Below are 26910 nucleotides of genomic sequence, written 5' to 3' on the forward strand. Positions count from 1 at the left end.
TATTATTCTGTACAATTGTGCTATACAGTGTTATTTAATCTCCATAATAACTTAAAAAGTATCTATTACAATGCCCTGTAAAAGTTTTAGATGAAACTTTGAGTGGCAATATAGTAAATAACATGCTTGGAATCACTGAGTGGCTGAGTGTGGTACTATGATTTGACTCAGGGACAGACTCCAAAGGCCATCTTTTTTTCCAAAATTAAAGCAGAAATTCTTTACAACTTTCAGATCAAGAGAGTTAGGTATCCATTGACTGTGCATAAATCAAAGTAAAAGTCCTTTACTTTTGATGTTTTACTGTTTATCAGCCTGAATGTGACTTTTCTAGTTGTATATTATGTATTATGTTACATTAATATAGTAATATGTCATTTATTAACATTTTAGCATGGCTTCTCTAATTGTATATTAAGTTGTTCCTTAAAATTAATGGACAGAAATATTATTTTAAGAAGCCAACAACATTTTGTGAAAATGATATGGCTTTCTGCATCACATTTACTTCCGGCAGAAAGAGAAGCAATTATGGTAGCAGTAGGTTTAGGAACATATGTAATATTTTGTGCTTTTTTCAGATTCATAATTTGATATTCTGTGTCAAAATAGTAGAGTGAAAAGAAATTCCATTATACAAGAAGTTTATTTTATTTTTTAGAAACCATCTGCATAATATAATACTACACGTGTATAGATTCATAGTTAATTAGGCTTTTTTATCTGAATGAATACGTTATATACTTCAGGAATTGGCTGATGTTTAGGGGTGAAAACTTCTCATCATTAAACTTATATAGGGCATTTTAGCATCATTCATCAATCCACTGAATACCTTCATAGATAGTTTTTACTGCAATTTGAAAAGCTGGTGGATTGACCATCACGAAAGTAAGATCCATGAAAAATGTTAGACTCAAGCACCAAAGTTTCAAGAATATTCACAATGCATTGGCTGTTATAGGACCATCATTATGTTAGTAACCTCTGCTTTTGTGCTTCACACACCTTTCAACTAGATTATCTATTTTTTAAAAAGCATTTGGTTTTGTTTCTCAACTAAATGTATGGAATATTGCTGAATATCAGCGGGTGCAGGGAGAGGGGAAGATGGGGCAAGCCAGGAAGAAATTTTTCCTCTTATTTTTGGCTCCCACCTGAATGTCACAGCTGCACTAAATGGCAGGTGAAGAGATAACATAGTTTTCATGCAAGACAAACTTTTTAGCTCATGCATTTTCTAAGATTGAATATCATCATTGAAACATACCTCAGATGTTACAGAATGGATGGAGATTTAACGTTAAAGAAAAAATTCCCCTAGATCTAAGTGTTCTTTAATACAAACCTACCAGGAAAGGCTTTCAAACATGTTCTTCCATGGTTTTAGATTCTGGCATAGGCCTTATTAAAAGAAGTAGACCTTGGAGCACTGTTCAGAGATGAGTGTTCAGTGCTGAAATATTCTAGAAAGGAAGGCATTGCTTCTATGTATTCATGAATGGGAAAGTGGAGTGTTGTTACTTTAAAGTAAATTAAATAAAAGAATATATATTATATAGCTTAAGAGTTATGTACATCTTGATATAATTTGTATACATGTGTTTGTGTATGTATATATCAAAATGTATATAATCTTTTGTTTTGTATATTTTAAAAAGTTGTACATAGTCAATATAAAATATTTAGAAAGCAGAGATAAATTGCATCAAAAATTATGCAAAAACTTATCCGTCACACCTGAAGATAACCACTACTAATGTTTTGATATGTATCATAGTCCCTTTTATACCTTTTGTCAGTTATTGATAAATCATAAGCCTATCAGAAGAGAGTTATTTGAATACGTAATTGTTGCATTTATCCTGCCAGATAAATATCCAATAAAACTAAATAAGCTGAGGTTTGTAAATTGTGTTCTTACAAATTTGGTTCCATAGTGTCTGATGCTTTTCCTCCTTGCAAGGGTAGACTACTCAACCTGAAAACTGAGTGTCTTCTAGTTTACAAGAGTTCTGTAATTCACCCCTGTTTTTAGGAAAGGCTCCTGCAGCCATAGTTGTATATATATGATCTCACCAATGGTAAACAGGATCAGAATGGGTAAAATTTTTCAATAAGAGTCTCTTTTTCAGTAATTTTAACACAAAATCAATAGGGAAAGAAAGAGAGAAAGAGGAAGAAAACAGTTTCCATGGCACATACAAGTGTGTTATGAGCTGCTGTGTCTTGAGTTACAGTTTAGGGAGGAGAAAAAGATGATCTCAAGAGGCAATTGAAGCAAATGAGTAAAGAGAGATGTAGGGTGAGGGATGGAGAAAGGTATGATGCCAGAGTTTCTAGCAGCTCTCCAGCTTCGAAGCACAGGTAACCCAACCCTACACAAAATTTATAGTTTGAAGTGCATTAAGTAGGCTCTAATTATTTTTGTTTCATGCTTTCACATATAGCTTAATATCTCCATAAAGTCCATTTTCTGATGTTGCAACTATACTGGGGTGTGGACACCTGGCACAGGTAAAATATCACTCTTGAGAACCATTTAAGTGATGAGCTCCCTAGCAAACCCTGGTTGGAGGTGGGTGGGTGCGAAAGGCATCTTGATACTTTAATATCAGAATATCTGGCAACTTTTAATTTATCCTGTATTTATTTATTATCATTTATCAACTAACCTATTTTTTTTCTTTTATGACTTTATTTATTGAATACAGGGTGATGTTCTACAGTCTAGCCAAATTAGCCAAACCAGTACCTGCTTCACTTCTCTACATTTGGGCTAGGATTCTGTTCATTTTTTTATTTTTTTTATTTTTATAAACCTTAGCTCTCTGCCTATTGCTGTCTAGCTAGTCTTGTGTGTATTTTGTTGTCCTTGACTCATTGAGCAATTATAAGCATGACAAGTAAAAGGAGGGAGCATAATGAAAGTTAATATATTTCTTAAATTTCAGCATATTCCATTTGGTAGTTTTTGGAGTGTTGCAAATTTATATTTTATTTATTTAAATTGTTTAGTAAATGCAACAGAAGTAAAAAATACCCATTCTTTTACTTAAGTCAAAATTTTATTTGCACAGTTTGAGAATAGTGCAAAGGAAATGGGATTTAGAATAGGTTAAACTTTGTTTAATCTTAGCTGCTCCATTTATCTCTGTGGCCTTGGAATGTTATTATCATCACTGAACATGAGTTCCCCACTCATGCCTTTCAGAATTCTTATGAGGATTTGAAGGGCATTTAGGGTTTGCCGCCCATAGGAGAATTTAATCTGTGACAATCATTCTAATCAATTTTCTACATTATGTATAAATCAGAAGATTTAAAAACTCTGAGTCATATTCATCATTGTGTAGCATAATTTTTCTTGATTTATCCTCTTTGTTTTGTATCTGAAAAGTGAAACCAAATAACAGTTATTTCTTTAGAGCATTATTTTGAAGGAACTCAGTATCCATTATATCTGTGTTACCACTACAATAGAATCTAAGTGGTGAGGGCTCCCTCCTTAGATATTAGAGAATCTCATAAAACTGTAAAATCTTGAAGGATGCCATATAACCCTATAAACAGACATGATGCCTTAAAGAGCTTTAAGACATTTTGTACTTTACCTTTTCCATCTCTTGTAACATTTGTGAAAGGGTTTATAGATTGAGCAGTTAGATATGGTACAAAAGTTTAAAGTTGGTAGCTTTTACTCCAGAAAATAATGTAAGAAAGTAATTTATTTAAATAGATTAATCTAGTTCACATTTAGTGGATGCTGCTCATATATACTGTACAGGTAAAAGTAAACAAAGTTACAGAAATGAAGGATCCTGTAATTGAGTTAATTACTAAAACTAGGTCGTTTATACTATATGTGCAAAGTGTGACAATGGTGAGTTTCTTCAGCGGTTTCAAGAAGTCAATGATCTCTTGGTGCTGGCTGCCAAAGATCCAGGAGACCTGGGGGGATAGAAAAATTGGTTTGGAGAAGTTATGAGGATTCTTCTGGTACAAGCAAAACAGGGGAATAAGTTAAACAGGGGGATAAAGCATGAGTAAAGTATAAACGCAAGATTCTGTGAAATGAAATTAAGATATTTGACTGATCTTGTAGTATAGAATTTGTCACCCATCGCAAAATGGTACAAAACCTCTTTTCAGCAAAATCAATGTTTTGTTTATAAACAAAAATCAATGAGATATGCCATATGTGAAGGTAGATTGACTTGTAGGAAAGTAGGAAATTCTGGAGGGGAACTAAGAATGTATTCTGTATACATCTCAGTAAGGTTTCCATACATGTCATGAGTTTGATGATTAATACTTGCATTATTGGACAATAAGCAAAGGGATATGTCACTAGCTGTATATGGAACTGTTGTGGTGGGGCAGGGTGGGGGGCAGGTCCTATAATTGCTTTCTCTTTCAAATTGTGGACTGTGAGTGACAAGTAGTTTGGTCCATCAAGATGTAAGCAGCTGAAGTCAAAAAAGAGAAATGAGAGAAAAAGCACTCTGCAAAGCCAGCTTGCTATCCCATATGAAGTAAAATTTAAAGAGAAAAATATTAGAGCTTGCTGAAAACACACACACACACACAACTGTACTTAAGGATGATTGAACTTGAAGAAGCAAAATTCTTCTTCAAAAATGTTACTAATTTGAAAGCAATTCAACATATCTCAAAGAAGGAAGGTAGGAAAATTTAGTGGTGGCAAATGCAAAGCAATAATGAGATGTTCTTGCATAATGTAGTAAAAATCCTTTTATAGAAAATCAGAAATTACCATTTTTGAAATAATACAGAAATGTCTCTAAAACTTGAAAGCACTGTCATTACCTCAGAAAAGCATATAGAAACTTCTCTGAGAATAATATTTAAAAACCATAGAGGAGAGACTTTTGAAACCTTAATGCCATTGTGTAGTAATTTGTAGACAAATTACAGTGAACTACATGATACACTTTCATCTGCCCAGTCATGTCACCTTAAGTCAAGATGTTATTGACCTAGCAAATCTCTAATGCTATTGGGAAGGCTAACTAACTATAAAAGAAAAGTTGATGACTTTTTTTTTTTTTTTTTTTGCAGAACCTGCGAACCCCTGACATCTATCTGTTCATAACTTCTGATCCTTTGTTATTAGCTCCTCATCATCTTTCTCTTTCCTTTGAGCAGCCTGTAATCTCCAGAAATTTTGTTATCAACAATAACAAATGAATGCATTTATATCATAATTACTTAGGGGAAATATATAGAAGGCAAAGAAGTGAAACTGGGGCAGTAGATGTAAGGATTTGTCCTTTGTGCCTCTTCTTGGTTATCTTAGGAATGCTGGTTAAAAAAAAAAAAAAAAAAAAAAGACTGCTGGCTTTTTTGCAATAGTTGCAACACAAATGCTAAAACCACATAATACTTCACTTAAAAATATAGGACTTTTTTTCCTTTGTATTTCACATCTAACCTTAGGGTAAATTTAGAGACAGACAACTGAAAGTCAGGAAGAAGAAGAAAAATACAGGGTGATCATGTTTCTTTTGTGCCAGAATGTTTTGGGACCATGGTTCTCAACTGAGGAGAGAGTGCGTACTATATTCATCTTCTGAGATTTTCAAATTACATATGGTCTCCTTTATTTACCTTGCTTAAGGGCTTGTTAATGCTTGCATTTATTTATTTATTTATTTATTTATTTATTGATTGATTGATTGATTGATTTACTTAACTTTTTGAGAGAGAAAGCATGGAAGTGACAGAGAGGAAGAGGGAGAATCCCAAGCAGCCTCCACACTGTCAGTGCAGAGCCTGATGCAGGGCTCAAACTCATGAACAGGGAGATCAAGACCTGAGCTGAAATTAAGAGTAGGACACTTAACCAACTAAGCCACCCAGGTTCCCCAGGGCTAGTTAATGCTTTTAAAAAGGAAACTTGAATGAATTGTCTAAGAGGGATAGTTAATTTAAAAAAGGGAGAGAGAACCTAAAGGAAAATCCTTTTGTTCCTGTTTTGGCTGTTTAGAAGCTCATAATAATTAAATTTACTAATTCTGAAAATAAGATTTTAGATTTAATACTAATGTTTATCTTGGTAAGTGCACATTTTCTTGTGTAAAAGGTGAAGAAAATATGCCTGGTACATCTCTTCAGCGGTAGATATGATGTTTGTTGTAGGCATATCTTTATTGTCTTTGCCTTATAGAGCATTCAATGACTTATTAAACTTGCCATTAGTAACTGATCTGGTGGACAGTCAGAAAGAAAAAAAAGCCAGTTGGTTATTTTTATGTATTTGTTTTGTTAATGTGTGTGTGTGTGTGTGTGTGTGTGTGTGTGTGTGTGTACATGCACACATGTGCACACAAGCACTCAGGGAAAACAAAAGAGAGAGCCTTGGATCAAAATAAGTGTGTATATTAGATGTTTTCTTTAAAATAGAAATCAGCAACAGGATGGCTGTAGAAGATGTTGGCTCTGGATATAACAGAACATATATGAAAATAAGACCTAATAAAATTCAGAGTCATTTAAAAAAAATGAGATTCATTTTTGCAAGAGAATTGGAGGAATTTCAAAATCAAGTTAATGTGGGGGGAAAAGTAGAAAGTTCACTAAAAAAAATGTAAACTAAAGTAAGTCAATCATTTGTACTGAGCAAAAGAGACAAAGTATTGGGATTAGTGAACTGGAAGCTGCCTAATTAAAATATGAGGTAGTTTCAAGTTTTAAAAATTTATCTTAGAATTTAAGGTGTGATATATTGCCATCATTATGCTAAAAGTATGCAGTGTGTACTAACATAATATCCAACTTATTTTTATCAGTCATTGCATATATGTAAACTGTGTGCCAGTCTCATATTTTGGGGGAAATCGCTATATGGAAGATGTTGACAATTAAAGTTAGAACTGCTTCATAAGAGGAAAAGGCAAGTTTACGTCCTTGAGAAAAGTACTGATATTGAAAGATTTGTTCAAAGATGTGCATCAAACAGAAAGATGTAAATATTAGCTCTAAATTTCAATTATTCTTTACCACACACAAAAATAAAAATTACTAATACATGCAAGCTTATCTCATTTTCAAAAGTCTATCTAATTTGGGAGCTACAGGTCAAATAAAAACTCTTAGCATCAAGTAATTTGAATAAAATTCAGAGATAACTACATGCAGTAAAGTTGCATGTGACAAATGTTAGAGATGACTGAAGACATATAAATACTTCTTAAGAAGTATGTCACAATCAAATGATTTCTCCCAAAGATATTGACAAAAATCTCAGGGATAAAAAGTTCCATCTTTAGTGACAGCTGTTACTAAGTTTGGCAGAATAACCAAAGGGAGTAAATAAGCATGATGAATAGGTGGCTATCCTATTTCTTTCTCACTGACATTTTTTTTCTGCAAAGTAGTGAAAAATAGTTGAATACAGCCACTAGAATTAGAAAGTTCTTGAAAAAAATTGTGTGAATTTGGAAGGAGGAAAATTACTGCTGGTATATACTTAGAAGACATAACCATGGTAACTTGACCCCAGGATTGTAGGATTTGTTATATGATCCTTTATTTCTGGTTTTTCTTGTTGCCAAGCATATGATCAGCAGCATTAAATACTGCTTGGTCTACCAATATATCATATCATTCTGAGCTAACCACGGAAGGAATAATTTCAGCAGAGGGTTAGATGATGAAAACCAACATCTGAATATATACTTTCTCAATAAAAATAAGGATATTCAAACAAAAAATAACTTCTACTCTTTAAAGTGCAATAAGAGGTATCAGATGATCAGATATCAGAAACTATATTTTATTATAATTAGCAACTAGTGAATAAAACATACCCTATATGTGATGTCAGAATACTGACATCCCCCAAAGGTCAGGTGAAGGAAAAGAATTAGTGCTAAAATTCAATCCACGTACCCTATTAGCATAATCCCTGTTTTTTTTTTTTTTTAGTTTTTTTAAATTTATTTTTGAAGGAGAGAGAGAGAGACAGAGCATGAGTGGGGGAGGAGCAGAGAGAGGGAGACACAGAATCCGAAGCAGGCTCCAGGCTCTATGCTGTCAGCACAGAGCCTGATGTGGGGTTCGAACCCACGACCCGTGAGATCATGACCTGAGCCAAAGTCAGATGCTCAACCGACTGAGCCACCCAGGCGCCCCAATCCCTGTTTTTTTGAAGAAGATGGCCTAAAGCCAGGAACCAAGTCATTCAGTGACATAATTAATCTCACCCCTCCAAGGCCCGATAGACAAATTATGATGTGATGGATACTGGCTTGGCTTGAGTTGCTAATGAAAACTTTGAGTTTTTAGTGCTCCCTCATAGCTAATCTCTCCCTTTACCTGTGTCAGGGGATCAAAAATAGTACAAATGACAATTAGAAACTGAAAATAGTAGTTTGCATATCTAGTTGCAATGTTAAGAATAGGAAACAGAGAGAGGGCCTTGTTCTCTTTCTCTTTATCTCTGAGTGTTAGAAATAAAATACCTCTTAAAAATGGAGCTATGAAGGTTCTTGGGTCTCTTTGATCCAGAAACAGTGGATTCTATGGAATTCTCATAAAGAATTTTGTAATCCCGCATCCCACCATTCTCCAAAGAAACTATCAAAGGCAAGAGACTTGCGTAGACAGCATGAAGATTTCAAACAAAATTAAAAACTAGAACTATCATATGATCCAGCAATCCCACTTCGGAGTATTTATCCAAAATAACTGAAATCGGTATCCTGAAGAGATCTCTTTCACTCTTATGTTTAATACAGCATTATTCACAATAGCCAAGATATGTATGTAACCTAAATATCTACTGACAGTTGAATAGATAAAGAAAATGTGGTATATATGTGCAGGGAATATTATTGGACCTTAAAAAGGAAGGGAGTCTATCACATTCTACAACATGGATGAACCATGACAACTTTATGCTGAGTGAAATAAGGTAGTCATAGAAAAACAAATGCTGCATAATCCCCCTATATGAGGTATCTAAGATAGTCAAATTTATAAAATCAAAGAGTGGGACTGGGAGCAGGGAAAAATGGAGAGTGACTAAAAAATAGGCACAAAGTTTCAGTTAAGCAAGATGAATAAGCTCCCAGGATCTGCTTTACAACATTGTACCCTTAGTCAACAATAATATATTATACATTTAAAAGGTTTTAAGAAAGTAGGTCTCATGGTAAATGTTCTTACAAAAATAAAATATGTATTTTTAAAAGTTCGCAACCCAAAAAATACAAAAGAAAAATATATTTCAAATATCATAGAGAATTCAAAATTCAGAGAGAAAACAGGAAATAGGCTTACAGGTCATTTTTCTGGAATGGGAGATACCTATAACAATACCTTTACTTATGTAGGGAACATTGTGCTAAAGGCACTAAGCTCTTTGATATATGGAACCATACCACTTGGTCAGTTTCATATTAGGGTCTAATTCATATGCATACTCATTCATTGAACACATGTCTGTGGAACTCCTTTTAGATACAAGTTTCCAGATATAAAAGTTAGCAAGTTAGGCAAAGTCTCTGCCTTCTAAAGTTTATAGTCTAGTGGGAGTGAGGTATAAACAATTATTAGGAAAATAAAGAAAGAAAATAATTACAGACGGCAAGAATTGCTATGCTGGCAACAAAACAATGTTTGCTGTCATAGTGAATAAAAGGGAGTGGGAAGCTAATTAGAATATGATATTTAAGGAGGGTCTCTGAGGGGATAATATGTAAATTGATACCTGAGAGGTGAGATGGATGAGTAGAATCAAGTATATTTGAGAAGAATGGTTTTGACAGAAAAAACAGAAAGTGCAAAATACCTGAGGCAGGAAACTGAAGGCCAGTGTGGATAGAGAATAGTACAAAGAGAAAAATACAAACTAGGTGGGATTGGGTGATAGGGGTTCTGTGGATGAGTAACTTCTGATGCCATATTCCTGCAATCAAAATTTGGGTTCTTATCTACTCATCTTCCCATGGAGCTCTCCCCTATTTGTGCTAGCTGACAGATATTTTGGGTATTATTTTTGATTCCTCATCCTTGACATCTACTATCCATATATGAAACTCTTAAATTTCATTTTAAGAAATATCTGACACAAGGCTTTCTTAAAATTTCGTAGATATTTTCAGTTTATAATTAGATATGGTATAACTTATTAGGCCAACTTAAAAAAAAACATTTAATAGGATGTAAGCACATCTATAATCACAACTCACAGACATATGTTTCTTATTTTTTTAAAAATTCTGTTGGTGGGTCATAGGCATGTAAAGCTATGAGATGTCACAAAGGAAACAGCAACCTCTATACTTGTCTATTTCTCTCTTTCCAGTTCTAATCAAAACAAAAGTTCGGTTACCTTTTTGACCAGGATCTGCCCCAAATGTCATTTGTTTCTGGGTAGATTAGAGTTAAGAATATATATCATTTACCCTACCTACAACTTTAGAACATCAGGGTGTGATGCAAATCCAACCACCTAGCCTGAACTTGCAATATATTCATAGAATTGTAATAAAACTTAGTGGGGTCCCTGATATTTTGTACCAAACGAAAATAAATAAAAAGTATTAAACTAAAAGAACAATTGCTACAGGGGTGGGGAGTATATGGAAAATGGCTGTAACTTCCTTTAATTATTGTGGACCCCCAAAAATCAAAAAGAGTTTTCAAGTTCTTAAGCAGTTCTGTTGGGTTTTCAAAAAATGAAACATCAAATTCTTCCTGAAAAACTCAGTATCTTTGACTTTTAGTATTGATTCAGACTAGTTGCTGTGTCTGTGATCTATTCCTAAATGAAGATTACTCTGTAATAAAGGTATGACCAGTAGTTACAATGATTTAAGCAAAACCTTAAGACATCCTCACTTCACTCAGATAATGATTCATTTCTTAAGGACTGAAATAGGAGACTAAGCCCATTCTTTCACCAACTAACTCACATATCCTTTTTGATAAATTCTGGAAACTCAGAGATGTAATGAGGAAACAATGCATACTCAAATGGTAGTCTTAAAAAAAGTCATTATCAACAAAATATATTTTTTAAGACATAAGTTTTTTAAGATACAGATATAAGTGGAGGAGGTGGGTGGGTAACAGACATTGATTGCTTTTTAGTGTTACTGTGTATTCCCTTGATCCCATACTCAATGCCATTTAAAGACAGATTTCTTTTGAAATTATACATGAGGACACTAGAAAGTAATTAGTGTGTTCATTTATCGTTTCTTTTGATTTCATCCTCTTTAGTTCTTCTGTTCAAATCAGCCAGAATTGCAAAGACAGGCTAACCCTGTTCTTGCTTCTGGCCTTATCACCACCTCTAGAACAGTACTCAAAGTTTCATTTTTCAATCTTTGAATAGTTTCTCTCTCTTACTTCTATTGCCTGACATTTCTCAAGAGGTTAGGGTTGGGGGAAAACCCCTCACACTTCTGGAATTTAGACCAGAAGGGTGTTATATGGCTAACAGAGTATTGCGTTGACTTGAAGTACAGAAGAAAGAGAAAGCTATGGAACTTTTCAGGTATGCATTAGCCTTTCAAAGTGTATGATAAATTGCTATTCATTCATTCATTGATCTTCTTACCAACCTTTCAAAGACAAATAACATTATTAACTTTGTTCTTTTTCATAGAATAAGTGGACTATTCCAGAGATATTAGAATTTATTAATTCACCTTATCATTTTCTTGAGAAAGACTGGTCTTTTGAAAGCTGACTAGGTAAAACAAACAAATACTTTTTATTAATGAAAAGAAGGCATTCTTAACTTGCAGAGTGAAAGCAGTTACTTGGATGAATAAATAAAAGCAAGAATCTTTCTATCAGTGTGAGACATTTTTTTTTCAATATATGACATTTATTGTCAAATTGGTTTCCATACAACACCCAGTGCTCATCACAAAAGGTGCCCTCCTCAATACCCATCTCCCACCCCCCATCAACCCTCAGTTTGTTCTCAGTTTTTAAGAGTCTCTTATGCTTTGGCTCTCACCCACTCTAACCTCTTTTTTTTTTTTTCCTTCCCCTCCCCCATGGGTTTCTGTTAAGTTTCTCAGGATCCACATAAGAGTGAAACCATATGGTATCTGTCTTTCTCTGTATGGCTTATTTCACTTAGCATAACACTCTCCAGTTCCATCCATGTTGCTACAGAGGGCCATATTTCATTCTTTCTCGTTGCCACGTAGTACTCCATTGTGTATATAAACCACAATTTCTTTATCCATTCATCAGTTGAAGGACGTTTAGGCTCTTTTCATAATTTGGCTATTGTTGAGAGTGCTGCTGTAAATATTGGGGTACAAGTGCCCCTATGCATCAGCACTCCTGTATCCCTTGGGTAAATTCCTAGCAGTGCTACTGCTGGGTCATAGGGTAGGTCTATTTTTAATTTTTTGAGGAACCTCCACACTGTTTTCCAGAGTGGCTGCACCAATTTGCATTCCCACCAACAGTGCAAAAGGGTTCCCATTTCTCCACATCCTCTCCAGCATCTATAGTCTCCTGATTTGTTCATTGTGGCCACTCTGACTGGCGTGAGGTGATATCTGAGTATGGTTTTAATTTGTATTTCCCTGATGAGGAGCGACGCTGAACATCTTTTCATGTGCCTGTTGGCCATCTGGATGTCTTCTTTAGAGAAGTGTCTATTCATGTTTTCTACCCATTTCTTCACTGGGTTATTTGTTTTTCAGGTGTGGAGTTTGGTGAGCTCTTTATAGATTTTGGATACTAACCCTTTGTCTGATATGTCACTTGCAAATATCTTTTCCCATTCCATTGGTCGCCTTTTAGTTTTGTTGGTTGTTTCCTTTGCTGGGCAGAAGCTTTTTATCTTCATAAGGTCCCAGTAATTCACTTTTGCTTTTAATTCCCTTGCCTTTGGGGATGTGTCAAGTAAGAAATTGCTGCGGCTGAGGTCAGAGAGGTCTTTTCCTGCTTTCTCCTCTAGGGTTTTGATGGTTGCCTGTCTCACATTCAGGTCCTTTATCCATTTTGAGTTTATTTTTGTGAATGGTGTGAGAAAGTGGTCTAGTTTCAATCTTCTGCATGATGCTGTCCAGTTCTCCCAGCACCATTTGTTAAAGAGGCTGTCTTTTTTCCATTGGATGTTCTTTCCTGCTTTGTCAAAGATGAGTTGGCCATACGTTTGTGGGTCTAGTTCTGGGGTTTCTATTCTATTCCATTGGTCTATGTGTCTGTTTTTGTGCCAATACCATACTGTCTTGATGATTACAGCTTTGTAGTAGAGGCTAAAGTCTAGGGATTGTGATGCCTCCTGCTTTGGTCTTCTTCAAAATTACTTTGGCTATTCGGGGCCTTTTGTGGTTCCATATGAATTTTAGGATTGCTTGTTCTAGCTTTGAGAAGCATGCTGGTGCAATTTTGATTGGGATTGCATTGAATGTGTAGATAGCTTTGGGTAGTATTGACATTTTGACAATATTTATACTTCCAATCCATCAGCACGGAATGTTTTTCCATTTCTTTATATCTTCTTCAGTTTCCTACATAAGCTTTCTATAGTTTTCAGCATACAGATCTAATCTTTGGTTAGATTTATCCCTAGGTATTTTATGCTTCTTGGTGCAGTTGTGAATGGGATCAGTTTCTTTCTTTGTCTTTCTGTTGCTTCATTATTAGTGTATAAGAATGCAACTGATTTCTGTACATTGATTTTGTATCCTGCAACTTTGCTAAATTCATGTATCAGTTCTAGCAGACTTTTGGTGCAGTCTATCAGATTTTCCATGTATAATATCATGTCATCTGCAAAAAGTGAAAGCTTAACTTCATCTTTGCCAATTTGGATGCCTTTGATTTCCTTTTGTTGTCTGATTGCTGATGCTAGAACTTCCAACACTATGTTAAACAACAGCGGTGAGAGTGGGCATTCCTGTCATGTTCCTGATCTCAGGGAAAAAGCTCTCAGTTTTTCCCCGTTGAGGATGATGTTAGCTGTGGGCTTTTCATAAATGGCTTTTATGATGTTTAAGTATGTTCCTTCTATCCTGACTTTCTCGAGGGTTTTTATTAAGAAAGGATGCTGAATTTTGTCAAATGCCTTTTCTGCATCGATTGACAGGATCATATGGTTCTTATCTTTTCTTTTATTAATGTGATGTATTACATTGATTGATTTGCTAATGTTGAACCAGCCCTGCATCCCAGGAATGAATCCCACTTGATCATGGTGAATAATTCTTTTTATAAGCTGTTGAATTCGATTTGCTAGTATCTTATTGAGAATTTTTGCATCCATATTAATCAGGGATATTGGCCTGTAGTTCTCTTTTTTTACTGGGTCTCTCTCTGGTTTAGGAATCAAAGTAATACTGGCTTCATAGAATGAGTCCAGAAGTTTTCCTTCCATTTCTGTTTTTTGGAACAGCTTGAGAAGGATAGGTATTATCTCTGCTTTAAACGTCTGGTAGAACTCCCCTGGGAAGCCATCTGGTCCTGGACTCTTATTTGTTGGGAGATTTTTGATAACTAATTCAATTTCTTCGCTGCTTATGTTCAAGCTTTCTCTTTCCTCCTGATTGAGTTTTGGAAGTGTGTGGGTGTTTAGGAATTTGTCCATTTCTTCCAGGTTGTCCATTTTGTTGGCATATAATTTTTCATAGTATTCCCTGATAATTGCTTGTATCTCTGAGGGATTGGTTGTAATAAATCCATTTTCATTCATGATTTTATCTATTTGGGTCATCTCCCTTTTCTTTTTGAGAAGCCTGGCTAGAGGTTTATCAATTTTGTTTATTTTTTCAAAAAACCAACTCTTGGTTTTGTTGATCTGCTCTACAATGTTTTTAGAATCTATATTGTTTATTTCTGCTCTGATCTTTATTATTTCTCTTCTGCTGGGTTTAGGCTGCCTTTGCTGTTCTGCTTCTATTTCCTTTAGGTGTGCTGTTAGATTTTGTATTTGGGATTTTTCTTGTTTCTTGAGATAGGCCTGGATTGCAATGTGTTTTCCTCTAAGGACTGCCCTCACTGCATCCCAAAGCGTTTGGATTGTTGTATTTTCATTTTCGTTTGTTTACATATATTTTTAAATTTCTTCTCTAATTGCCTGGTTGACCCACTCATTCTTTAGTAGGGTGTTCTTTAACCTCCATGCTTTTGGAGGTTTCCCAGACTATTTCCTGTGGTTGATTTCAAGCTTCATAGCATTGTGGTCTGAAAGTATGCATGGTATGATCTCAATTCTTGTATACTTATGAAGGGCTGTTTTGTGACCCAGTATGTGATCTGTCTTGGAGAATGTCCCATGTGCACTCGAGAAGAAAGTATATTCTGTTGCTTTGGGATGTAGAGTTCTAAATGTCTCTGTCAAGTCCATCTGATCCAATGTATCATTCAGGGCCCTTGTTTCTTTGTTGACCGTGTGTCTAGATGATCTATCCATTGTTGTAAGTGGGGTGTTAAATTCCCCTGCAATTACCACATTCTTAATCAATAAGGTTGCTTATGTTTGTGAGTAATTGTTTTATATATTTGGGGGCTCCCGTATTTGGTGCATAGACATTTATAATTGTTAGCTCTTCCTGATGGATAGACCCTGTAATTATTATATAATGCCCTTCTTCATCTCTTGTTATACCCTTTAAAGTCTAGTTTGTCTGATATAAGTATGGCTGCTCCAGCTTTCTTTTGACTTCTAGTAGCATGGTAAATAGTTTTCCATCCCCTCACTTTCAATCTGAAGGTGTCCTCAGGTCTAAAATGAGTCTCTTGTAGATAGCAAATAGATGGGTCTTGTTTTTTTATCCATTCTGATACCCTATGTCTTTTGGTTGGTGCATTTAGTCCATTTATGTTCAGTGTTATTATAGAAAGATATGGGTTTAGAGTCATTGTGGTGTCTGTAGGTTTCATGCTTGTAGTGATGTCTCTGGTACTTTGTCTCACAGGGTCCCCCTTAGGATCTCTTGTAGGGCTGGTTTAGTGGTGACGAATTCCTTCAGTTTTTGTTTGTTTGGGAAGACCTTTATCTCTACGATTCTAAATGTCAGACTTGCTGGATAAAGGATTCTCAGCTGCATATTTTTTTTTGTTCATCACATTGCAGATATCCTGCCATTCCTTTCTGGCCTGCCAAGTTTCAGTAGAGAGATCGGTTACGAGTCTTATAGGTCTCCCTTTATATGTTAGAGTGTGTTTATCCCTAGCTGCTTTCAGAATTTTCTCTTTATCCTTATATTTTGCCAGTTCACTATGATATGTCATGCAGAAGATTGATTCAAGTTACGTCTGAAAGGAGTTCTCTATGCCTCTTGGATTTCAATGCCTTTTTGCCTCCCCAGATCCGGGAAGTTCTCAGCTATTATTTCTTCAAGTACACCTTTAGCACCTTTCCCTCTCTCTTCCTCCTCTGGAATACCAATTATGCGTTTATTATTTATCTTTAGTGCATCACTTAGTTCTCTAATTTCCCCCTCATACTCCTGGATTTTTTTTATCTCTCTTTTTCTCAGCTTCCTCTTTTTCCATAATTTTATCTTCTAGTTCACCTATTCTGTCCTCTGCCTCTTCAATATGAGCCATGGTCGTTTCCATTTTATTTTGCAGCTCGTTTATAGCATTTTTTAGCTCCTCCTGGCAGTTCGTTAGTCCCTTGATCTCTGTAGCAATAGATTCTCTGCTGTCCTCTATACTCTTTTCAAGCCCAGCGATTAATTTTATGACTATTATTCTAAATTCGCTTTCTGTTATGATGTTTAAATCCTTTTTGATCATTTCGTTAGCTGTTGTTATTTCCTGGAGATTCTTTTGAGGGGAATTCTTCCTTTTCGTCATTTTGGAAAGAACTGCAGGACACTTCCCCTGTGCTGTCTTGAATAACTTGCGTTGGTGGGCGGGGCCGCAGTCAGACCTGATATCTGCCCCCAGCCCACTGCTGGCGCCACAGTCAGACTGGTGTGTACCTTCTCTTCTCCTCTCCTAGGGGCCGGATTCACTGTGGGGCGGCATGGCCCATCTGGGCTACTTGCACACTGCCAGGCTTGTGGTGCTGGGGATCTGGCATATTAGCTAGGGTGGATATGCAAGGTGCACAGGGGCGGGGGGCAGGCAGGGTCAGCTTGTTTATCCTTCAGTGATCAGCTTCGGGAGGGTCCCTGCAGCACCAGGAGGGAGTCAGACCCGCCGCCGGAGGGATGAATCCGCAGAAGCACAGCGTTTGGTGTTTGCGCGGTGCAAGCAAGTTCCCTGGCATGAACTGGTTCCCTTTGGGATTTTGGCTGGGGGATGGGCGAGGGAGATGGCACTGGCGAGCACCTTTGTTCCCTGCCAAGCTGAGCTCTGTCGTCCAGGGCTCAACAACTCTCCCTCCCATTGTGCTCCAGCCTTCCCACTCTCCGAGCAAAGCTGTTGACTTATAACCTTCCAGATGTTAAGTCCAGCTCGCTGTCCAAACACACTCCGTCCATCCCCTCTGCTCTTGCAAGCCAGACTCGGGGGCTCTGCTTGGCTGGGGGGCTGCCCCTCCGCCCCGGCTCCCTCCCGCCAGTTCATGTAGCGCGCACTGCCTCTCCACCCTTCCTACCCTCTTCCATGGGCCTCTCGTCTGCACTTGGCTCCGGAAAATCCGTTCTGCTAGTCTTCTGGTTTTCTGGGTTATTTAGGAAGGTGTAGGTGGAATCTAAGTGATCAGCAGGACGCAGCGAGCCCAGCGTCCTCCTATGCCGCCATCTTTCCCCTCCAGTGTGAGACATTTGAGAAGAAACAGAATGTAGAAAAAGTAAGGAATTCATGGGAATAACATGTAATTAATCAGATTCTGACATTGTGATAGCTATGTAATTTATCATAATTATGTGATCACTGAGGGGAGATTAGGAAAGTACTACATTGGATAAGACAACAATGAAAGAGACACAAAACCAAGCTCAAGTAAGTCACAGTGTTTGGATGTGTTGAAACTCACTGTCTTCCTTATAAAATCAAATTGAGGATACTTGGTGCAGCAATGGAGAGAGGATCACCATATGGGAAAGACAATTGGATCTAGCATTTCCAAACAAGGTTTACTCCCCCCTGAGGCTCTGCCTTCTACTGCTTAAGACCCATGTGACCTTGCATGAGTTACTTAAGTTTTCTGTGCCCCAGGTTTCTCATTTTTAATAAATTAATGTGGTTAATAAAATTAAAGAAGATACAACTTAGAAGAATGCCCACAATATTTTAACTATGATTTTTAATGCTGTTGCTACAACACAGGCATCAAGAGGTACTCTTGTCCCTTCAGCACTCCTCCTTAAGTGGTCACTTAAATACTTTTTCCAAACAAGTTTTCTGTAACGGAGAGATGTTAGAATGGATCATTTAAGCAAAACTTTACTGAAGTCTCAGAAGTAACAACAGAGAAAACACTGTGAAAGTTTTTCTGAGTTTATTTCTAACTAATCTTTAGAGGGATTTTAACTTCTCAAAATTCAGATGCAAAGATAGGGTTTACAAAGAGAACTGAGAATTTCCTGTTTATCTGTTTGATGTATTAAAGTCCCAGTTTAAAATTTCTGATTCATCTTTCAAGGCTTCTCAATTCCATAGATGACAAAGAAAATGACTTGTTTTCAAGGGAGCTCACCATAACCTATGGGTCAGACTTTTACCCACACAGTGCACACAGGCACTGCTGTCAGGGTGCAACATGATGACATGGCACTTGTAGAATGGGAATTACCTTTACTGACTTCCTTAACAGGGCAGCAAAAGAGGGGCAAGATTTCTATGGAGCAGGCTATTACAATGGGGAATCCTTGCAGAGCAAACTAAAATTAATCAGGCAAAGCCTTTTCCCTTACTGACAGGTTGAAATGTGAGGAATGTCTAACATTAACCCCTCTGGATTAAGAATTAACTCTATGCCAAAATACTTAATTATGACTTCAGCCATGAGTATAGCAAGTTTAATGCAAGTCAGTTTATTAGATATGCCAGTTAGTAACACAGTCCAGATGGAAATGCAAGATGTGCTAGGAAAATCTTCTAATGGATTTTGGACCAGGCCGTTCCTGCCTTGCCTTGAAGAAGACTGTGGTAAAATATTTTGGCTAAACAGAGGACAGCAGGAGTCAAACATTATAGCCATAAGGCAGAGGGCTGATGGGAAAAGGCTTCCTCAGGGTAGCTAAGAATAGAGAAAAGTCAGTGCAAAGCTATAGTTCATAATCATTAATGATGTGAGCGATTGAAACTATGAACAGACAGAAGGCAAAAGCTGAGAGCGCTAGACGCAACTTAAAAGACCAAACCTTTTAAACATTCCTGCCTAAAATATCCATGCAGATCAAAGAGTGACCATGCATGTGGAATTAAAAAAACAAAAAACCAAAAACCTAGGGTTACAATAGAAAAGATACATTAGGACAAGGGTCACATACAGAAAAAAGAATCTCAAGTGTGGTAATTCTTTTAGCTAAAATATTTGTAGATAATCCTTTGGAGAACACAGTAGTAGAGTGTCAAGGTTAGAAAGTGCAAGTCCTTTTACTATGATGACATTCAGGAGAAACTGAGGCGCTGCCACCTGGCTAACACTTAAGTACTGTAGTGAACGTAGGCATTCACTATTGGAAATGAGTAATGGGCCTGCATTAAAAAGATAACTCTGCTGTCTGTGTAATATATAAAAGGAGGTAATGAAATTAAATCCTTTCCCATCTTATCCAGATTGTGCTGGCCTCAGCTATTTGCCTGGCTTTGGGCAATGACCCAGAAATTAAATGTCGTACCCACAGAGAATTAGAATTAAAACTCACCTGAGAAGTCTCTAGCCTGGAGTTCCATCCTCAAAAAGCATGGAATTGGTTAGACACACAGTGTCTACCATTGTTCATCTTCACTATTGGTCTTATACAATGTTTTCCAGTCATTAAACTAAAATCTTTAAAATTTTGAAATAAACTAAAAGCTAGACCATAATGAACTATCTGTTCCAGCTTTGCCTCTACCTGGCTGTGTGTCTGATGAAGTCAATTCATCTCTCTGAGGTCAGCCTTCTCCCTTAAAAGAGGACTTTGGACTTAGTATAACACATCTTCTCCCTTCTAAGGCTGCATGCTTCTGTATGGGAGGCATGGTTAATGTTCACCCTATAAGTTTTTGTTTTTGTTTTTTTTCTTCTTACACCCTTGTTGTTAGGCAGGACCATTGGACTTATTCTCGTCAGTGAGCTCTCAGTAGAGATGATGTGGCTCATTTTTAGGCAGAAACATAGAAGTATAGGGTGAGAACCCCATGAGGTGTTCTTATCTTGCACAGTAAACATGATGGTTGTATCTTCCACATACAACATTCTCAGATGGTGGAGCTTCTATTGGTCTAGGTCCCTGAGTCACTAAACAGAACGAAGTTTACCTACCAAGTGATTGAACATGTTGTATGAATGAGAAATGAATCTTTGCTATGATAGGTCACTGAGATGTCAAGATTATTACTACTGCATAATCTAGCCTGTCGTAAGTATTAAATATTGTTTAGAATGATTTCTAAACATAGCAGGTTGTCTGTCCTATATTTCTATTTCTATGATGCACAAGGCAGTCACATCCTTAATCATACCTCCTGTTAGTTTGTAAAAGCAACTTATAATAGAGATCACATGTGATTTAAAGCATATTATTTAAAACGTATTTTATAGGGAAATGGATTCAAATAACTAGAAGAGATGTTTGAAAATGTTTACTCAAATATCTCAAAAAGTATTTAATTTTAAATATCTCATTTTATTTAAAAATAATAACATAGATAAGTAAGAGTTTATGGTCATTTAATAATCTTCTGTATGTGATTAGTATTAATTAAAGTTCAATTTCCATGATTTTCTAAAAACTAGTAAGGCATATTTCTGTGTTCTTGGAATGTAGGTATGTTTTCACATGTGGGATTCCAAGACACCTTGAAATTTTTAATGTTTTTTTGCTAATTTTCTGTGGTGGGTATTTTAGTAGTTTTCCAAAACTGAAAATTTCTCTATTTTATTTGGGAAAAAAATAAAGGTGCTACAATTACAATTATTTCTTCCCCTCCATCTTTTGATACTTGACTTAGAAGACAATCGGTGCTTTAAATACAAGAGTAGAAATGGTGAGTCTCTTCAAGTCACTATATAATCATATAACTTTTTCAAGATGAAAATAAAAATTATAAAGGTAATCTTGTGTGTAAATCACCCAATTTAAAATCTGGACATCCTAGGTGAATTTCCCTTAGTCACATGATAAATAATGGCAGAATTAAGATATTTTATGTTTTAATAAATGTTTCTCCATTCAGCCCTAAAAACTGCTTTGTGACTATGTGGGAAAAAATTATTATTCCCTCTCTTCTGTAGTTAGGGTGATGTTGCTGACAACTGGCAAACCCAGGGCAAAATCTTAGTCTTCCCTATTTTCTTCAGGCAAATTCCACTCACCCTTATGACTTCAAGTTTTACTTAACCTATTGCACCATAGATTCTCCAATTACTTTAAAACAGTACTTTTCTTTCTTTGTACTTTTCATAAGTTGAAATCCTTTCTAATTATGTAGTAAGCACTACATAAATGAATGACACATTAAGTTAATCCATTGCTTTTTTCACCTGAAATTTGTTTTAGGGTTTTTTTTGTTTGTTTGTTTGTTTGTTTGTTTTAGGTTGCCCAATCTGATGATAAAACTGAATATTTTCTTAAAAATATGTGGCTAAATTCACTTTTATTTTCACTGTTTTTTCTGAGTAAGTCAGAGATAGGAGAGAAGATAGACATATCTTCAATATTATGTTAGAATGCAGTTTTCTTTTTCCAAGGTATGTTCCCTCATAGCAGGCAATCAAAGTGGTTAATAAATGTAGTAAATATGGAAAATAAATGTTTAGAGTCTGTTTCTCTTCCTTTCTGTTTCCTTGCTTGTCATTGCCAACTCACATGAAAAACCGAATTGACATGGAATAAGCACTATATAGATAATAATTTGTCGATGTATTAAACATTGTTAAATATTTCAAGGTATTTTTGACATCGGGGATCTCTGTGTCTCAAGAGCCTATAAAAGATAGCATTGGGTGAAATTAAGTCTTTCTCTTTTTGTCATATAAAACTTGAAGTTTCAGAATTACTTTCATGGAAGGCAACACGACCAGTATCCTTTCTCCACTCCTTACACTTCCAAGACTGTGGCTACTTTGATTTTTCTCTTACCAATATTTGATCCTGTCACTTCTCTGTTTAAAAATCTTCCAGAACTATCCTGTGGCTATAGGGCAAGTCCGGGCTTCCTAGTCTAGCACTTGTCATTCTCCAAAATGATGACAAATCTGTTTCCCAGTGACATACTTCCCCTAAATCAAAGTCTGTCTTCCTCCTACCTCCTACGTCTCTCTCTCTGCTCACATCATTCCCTTTTCCTTCTGTTCTTAGTTTCTCTTCGTCCTACATCATCCTACTTGATTTTATTCCACCTGAGCTCAATTACTACCTGCTCAGAAACCTTTCCTTTTTTCCCCATCTCTGGCTGGAAGGAACCTAACCCAAGCCCAATCCTGTAACCTCATTTGAACTTCTCTGAACTTCTTAGCTGCAGTGTCCATTTATGCTTCCTCTTTTGGATTTTCACCATACTGTGTATAATCTTTGCACATTGTGTGTACTCAATAATATATAATAAAATAAGGTCATTAAGTGTGATTGCAACCTTTAAAAAACTAGTCTTAAATGAGTTGAAAATGGAAAACAAGAAACATTGAAAATAATCTAAAGTTTTAAAAACTCAATTCAGCAAATGACTGGTTTGGGGATTGTGAGATTGATGTTGTGAAATTTTATGAAATGGGATTTCTTGATCAACAAAGTAAAATACGTAAATATTCCCCCTTAATTATCATTAGTAAGTGCAGTAAAGGAAGAAAATGGGTTATCATTATATTATCTATCAAATTCTAATCTTTTATAGGTTTATTTTTATAAACTTAAATTTATAAATTTAAAGCCTAATAAGGCCATAAATGCAGGTATTTAAGGTACAAATTGGATAGATTCTTTACAAATAACAGTCATACTTGGAAGTTTCATTCTTTCTCATAAATCTCTGATACTTTTAATAACTCTCTTTCTTCCAAAGTAGAATAATTACTCTTTCTTGAATTTCAATTAGAGATTTCAAAATTAATCAGGATGGCATCACTTTTTCCATTTTGTTCCAGTTATTATTATAAAAGCCTGTCCATGAAATCCTCTAAAGAGATGAGAATATTTACTTTTACCTGCCCAGCTAGAAAAAAAAAATGTTAGGAAGATCACCAGCAATGAAATAGCAGACAAACTTGTGTGGAAAGCACAGTTTATCCTTTCTCAAATGATAATTTTCAAGGGAAAAGGAAACAAAACAAGAATTTTTTTTGAAAGTGAATGCAGTTTTAAAATGAGCACAGATAGTGGAATTTAATTTCCTGAAAATCACAAATCTTGTCTCGTAGTTTCTTTCAGGAATGACAGAAATGAATACAAATGACTTTTAGCATTACAAACTAGCATAAATTTGGACAAAAATCAAATATTTTGCTGTATTCCTTGATTAATTTACTTGATTATTTTGTTTTAATTGTGCGCACATAATTAGTAATTTAATTATGCACATTCGTTTTCCTGGTGTCCTTTTTATGGTCCTTATTTGGCCAGGCTAACTACCAAAAAAGGAGAGGTTGGCTTCGCAGCTCAAGGAATCTCTGTGATGACAAGCAAAGAAACTTGGCTACCACACTCCTGAGTCACACAGACAATTTCTCCTTGATCTAATACTTTTAAATTTGGGACAGACCCTTCAAAACTTGAAACTCCAGAGATGAAACATTTAGGCAAAAAAAGGTTTATAGTCCTTGAGATTCCGTATGCCCACATTCAATCTCTCTCTCTCAATGCCTCTTTTCATTGATGTAAAAGCATTGGCTTAATTTGCAGAGCTGAGGACATCATTAACTGTAGCTTCAGATAAAGCATTTCAAAAAAAAAAAATGTTCTTAAGCAGAAAACTTATGACACTCTGAAAACTTGAAGCTTTTGACTTTTCCCATCATTATTCCAAAGTTCAAAATCAAAAGTGAACTTAGACTTAAAAAAATGTTTGTCTATTCATGGAACATGATTTCCCACAAGCCTCTCCTTAATTACTATTTTATAAGTTGCATCTTTTATTGGGCAGGTTGCCATTAAAGAAATCCTTAGGGAACATACCAGCACTGTCATCCTGATTCAGGTTGAGCATCCTTAATTTTGAAGTTTACAAGCACATTTTACTTCTGAGTTTAAGTTTTCTCAACTTATATAAACTCATAATTTTACATATGGTGATGAATTCCATCATAAATGTAAGCACTTATTTATAAAATACCAGTAGCCATTCAATACTTTGTAATTGAGAATAAAAATCTTAATTCACATATTCAGATTCAAATCTATTTTTTTTTTTTCAATACCCACTGTGACTCCCTTGTTCAGATAGTCATTATTTCTTTCTTGGATAGGTACAAAGCTTTCAAAGTATTGAGAATCTATTATATATTTTTTGTCCTGAATCTCGAGTGAGTTTCTAAAATACAAATTTGATTATATCATCCTCTTGCTGAAAACTCTCTCACACCTATGTGTTGCTAGGATAATGTCCAATTCTTTACAAAGACATCCAGGCCCTTAGTGAGATGGTCCCTTTGTAAATGTATTGAGCACAGTAATTGTCATCCAGCCACCCATTGTGTCTCAAGTATGTAGTAAGGTGTCTACCAGTCCTACACATGTGCTTTGGATGGAGAGACAAATTTTGGAATGAATGTTGAATGAGTCATGAGAGTAGAATCATCTCATCTGCTACATTTCTAAATATATTATCTTCCATCATTAAAAAAAATCCTCTGGTCATTTAACTGTATTTGTGTCTTCAAAATAAATTACTTAAAAATAAGTTTTTCTTTGCTTTTTTATATACCACAAACTTGTGGATTTACTGAAGCTCCTCTGTTATGTTGTTAAAACATATATACACTGTGTTATTTTATTACTTTTATAAAAAGTATAACACTAATGCTTAGTAAAGTATAAAGTTAATCAATATCTTTATCTTACTTGCAAACAATAAAAATATGCTAGGACAACTTAATTTATATCTCTCTGCATCCAATTTATGTACTCTTATTGCCTGATATTTTAGATTTATCTTCTTTTTGACTCCACAAATCTGACATTATATTTATGATTTTAAACAGTCATTTTTAGTCAAAATTTACCCATATGGTTACCAAATTCTGTACATGCCATCTCATCTTGCATATTAATTTGTGGAATTTTGTTGTTTTTGTTCCTTAAATATACCCATTAGCATTCTCTATTGTAAAGTTCTTTTGGTGTCAAAATCTATCAGTTACTATAATTCTGAAAATGTCTTCATTTTGGCCTTGTTCTTGGAAGATACCTGCAATGGACATATAATTTAAGATTGACAATTATATTTTCTCAGCTAATTGGAAATGTTAATCAGCTATCTTCTGGATCCATTGTTGTTAAAAAGTCAAATATCAGCCTAATTAGCATTTTTGGAAGGAGATTGTCTTTTCTTCTCTGGTTGCTTTTAGGATACTTAATTTTTATTCTTTTTTTTTTTTTTTGATAAACTGTGTTTTTTGTACATTTAAAAAAAACATTAAACAATTATTTTCTATTTTGTGATCATTCATGTATCAAAAGTCTTTGTTTTTTTTTTCTGTTTTCTGCTGTTACTGCGGGCTCTTGTTCATTCTGCCTGCTGTTCCCATATATGTAATGATTTTTTAATTGTGATTTCAAATTCCTTAGAATTTCATTTGTGTTAATTCTTTGATGACTAAGTTAAAGTCGGTTTATTTCAAAGTATGTTTACATTTGAATCCGCCAGATACTTGAAGGTGGTAAATATCTTAGATATCTTTTTAACCTAAGGATTTTCAGATCAAATAATCCACCACGTTCAGGCAATGATTACTTAGGAATTCAGATTCTGTGTTCAAATTTCATGTAAGATTTTTGGTTTTGGTTTTGGTTTTTAATTCCCCTTTTGCCCAGTGTAAAGATCAAAATGAGCAACTATCTTTTCTATATATTTAGTTTATTTCTAGTTTACCTTGGAGGACCCCAGCTTTATATAGAATCTCTGTTTAGGTTATACACTCAGCTCTGTCATTGTCTTTTGCACCTTCGCCAATGACAAGTTCATTGACACTAGCATTTGAAAGAAACCCTAGGGCAAAAGCTGACCTAAGTGTGAGCTTCTCTCTCTGACTTTCCACTTTTACTTTGTTTTGAGGCCTCTGAATATTTATTTTTAAATTTCTCCTTAGCTCAGCAGAGCTTTTAGAGTGTTTTGTTTTAATATATTTTAGCTAGTGTTATTAGTTGTTTTGGCAGGAGGTTTATTCAGGTTATCTATTTAGTCATGCTTCAGAAAACAGAATTTTCTCCTTGATGCATTCTTGCTGAAATCTTTTGCCTGTATTTATGGAACTCCCAATGGCAATAATTTCTTTAGAAAATGGACACTTTCTAATCTAAGATTCATTTGCTTTCTCTGTTTACTCTGATACAGTTGACCAAAACAATCCTCCTTAAATTTCTTCTCCTTTGGTTTCACCACAAGACTCTCTTATTACCTTCCACAATTCTGAATCAAACTTCTTAGCTTTTTTACTGAATCATCTTTTTCTGTGGACTGCTTTATTTTAAAATGTTGTTCCCATTGTGATGATTAATTGTATGTGTACATTTGCCTAAGGTATAGTGCTCAGTTACTAGGTCAAACACCAGTGTAGATATTGCTGTGAAGATAAGTTCTAGATGTGATTTTTAAATTGTAGTTCTGAATAAAGTAGATTGCCCTTCATAGTGTAAGCTGGTC

At 35.4% G+C, this 26910-nt stretch overlaps 1 non-coding gene across 1 annotated transcript; it reads right to left on the minus strand.

Moving 5' to 3' along the window:
• Positions 1-8067: 8067 nt before the first annotated feature.
• TRNAQ-UUG lies at positions 8068-8152 on the minus strand. Its single transcript has one exon. It is a non-coding gene; the product is annotated as a tRNA-Gln (tRNA).
• Positions 8153-26910: the final 18758 nt, after the last annotated feature.

This window comes from Leopardus geoffroyi, chromosome A3, assembly GCF_018350155.1.
Source record: "Leopardus geoffroyi isolate Oge1 chromosome A3, O.geoffroyi_Oge1_pat1.0, whole genome shotgun sequence".
NCBI classification, from domain to species: Eukaryota; Metazoa; Chordata; class Mammalia; order Carnivora; family Felidae; genus Leopardus; species Leopardus geoffroyi.